The 2,286-nt window shown below is 34.4% G+C and overlaps 1 pseudogene; it reads left to right on the top strand.

The window, feature by feature from the left end:
• The window catches only part of LOC104750355, a 2,539-nt pseudogene extending 1,471 nt beyond the window's left edge, over positions 1 to 1,068 (top strand).

Below are 2,286 nucleotides of genomic sequence, written 5' to 3'. Positions count from 1 at the left end.
CCACAACGGTTCGTGCCTTTGCCTCCTCCAAAGAAGAGAGGATCAAGAAGCTGTTGTTGTAGATGCTTTTGCTACACGTTTTGCTTTCTCTTGCTACTTGTTGTTGTTGTAGGCGCGACGATTGGTATACTCTACCTTGTCTTTAAACCGAAGCTACCGGATTACTCTATTGACCGGTTACAACTCACGCGTTTTGCACTTAACCAAGACTCGAGTTTGACTACGGCTTTTAACGTGACAATAACCGCTAAGAATCCGAATGAGAAGATTGGGATTTACTATGAAGATGGGAGCAAGATTACTGTGTGGTTCTTGGAACATCAACTAAGCAATGGTACGTCAATTTTGGTTTACTCCGGTTTGTTTTCTTTCGGTTTCTAAAGGTTAAGGCTTCAAACTCTAAGTTCAAACTGGTTTATTTCGGTTTCTTTTCCTGAACCAAATATTTTGGTTAGAGTCGGATTATATTGGTTTATCCGGATTGAACATCTCAAAACGAAATGAATTTATTTATGTTAGCTGGTTTTCTTGTCTGATTATAGTTGGTTTACAGCATACCAAATGAAACTCGGATCTTCTTACAGATTTTAACTTAACTGAACTTATGTGATTTTTTTTTTATAGGGTCGTTGCCAAAATTTTACCAAGGCCATGAAAATACGACAGTGATATACGTAGAAATGACTGGCCAAACTCAGAATGCATTGAGTTTAAGGACAACATTAGAAGAGCAACAACAAAGAACCGGGAACATACCATTGAAGATTAGAGTTAACCAACCGGTTCGGGTTAAATTTGGGAAGTTAAAGCTCTTCGAGGTGAGGTTCTTGGTCCGATGCGGTGTATTTGTTGATAGCTTGGCAACAAATAATGTTATTAAGATTCAAAGTAGTAGCTGCAAATTTAGACTTAGGTTATAAATCAGTTTTGAGGAGATTTTGTCAGATATATATAGTCACATAGTTCTCCTCTAAACTACATTATTATGTCTCATATTCTGATACCTTTGTTGTATAATAAATTACTTATTTTTGTTACACATAGTTGTTTGGTAAAAATTGGTTTATTTACGTTGTTTCATAAGAGGTACCGCTAAATCTAAATGCTATTGTGGAGTGGGACTTAAATTTCATACTAATCATCCATATGGCCTATCTTCAAGGATACTCATCAGTTCAATATTTATTTATAACATGCATGTAATTATGTTCAGAATCAATTCTTCACTCAATAATCAATCAATCCACATAAAGTTGTTCGAATTTATCAGAATCCAAGTCGGATTGATTAATCAAGGCTAATTTTAGGTAAAAGAAAAGTTTCTCCAAACCTAATTAACCCCAAGAGAATCATAAATAACCATTTTTAACATTTCGATCAGAAGCCATGTTCTAAGATTCAACGNCTGATTATAGTTGGTTTACAGCATACCAAATGAAACTCGGATCTTCTTACAGATTTTAACTTAACTGAACTTATGTGATTTTTTTTTTATAGGGTCGTTGCCAAAATTTTACCAAGGCCATGAAAATACGACAGTGATATACGTAGAAATGACTGGCCAAACTCAGAATGCATTGAGTTTAAGGACAACATTAGAAGAGCAACAACAAAGAACCGGGAACATACCATTGAAGATTAGAGTTAACCAACCGGTTCGGGTTAAATTTGGGAAGTTAAAGCTCTTCGAGGTGAGGTTCTTGGTCCGATGCGGTGTATTTGTTGATAGCTTGGCAACAAATAATGTTATTAAGATTCAAAGTAGTAGCTGCAAATTTAGACTTAGGTTATAAATCAGTTTTGAGGAGATTTTGTCAGATATATATAGTCACATAGTTCTCCTCTAAACTACATTATTATGTCTCATATTCTGATACCTTTGTTGTATAATAAATTACTTATTTTTGTTACACATAGTTGTTTGGTAAAAATTGGTTTATTTACGTTGTTTCATAAGAGGTACCGCTAAATCTAAATGCTATTGTGGAGTGGGACTTAAATTTCATACTAATCATCCATATGGCCTATCTTCAAGGATACTCATCAGTTCAATATTTATTTATAACATGCATGTAATTATGTTCAGAATCAATTCTTCACTCAATAATCAATCAATCCACATAAAGTTGTTCGAATTTATCAGAATCCAAGTCGGATTGATTAATCAAGGCTAATTTTAGGTAAAAGAAAAGTTTCTCCAAACCTAATTAACCCCAAGAGAATCATAAATAACCATTTTTAACATTTCGATCAGAAGCCATGTTCTAAGATTCAACGAGAGACCGG

Source organism: Camelina sativa, chromosome 16, assembly GCF_000633955.1.
Source record: "Camelina sativa cultivar DH55 chromosome 16, Cs, whole genome shotgun sequence".
Classification (NCBI taxonomy): Eukaryota; Viridiplantae; Streptophyta; class Magnoliopsida; order Brassicales; family Brassicaceae; genus Camelina; species Camelina sativa.
This window is presented reverse-complemented; position numbering and strand designations above follow the sequence as displayed.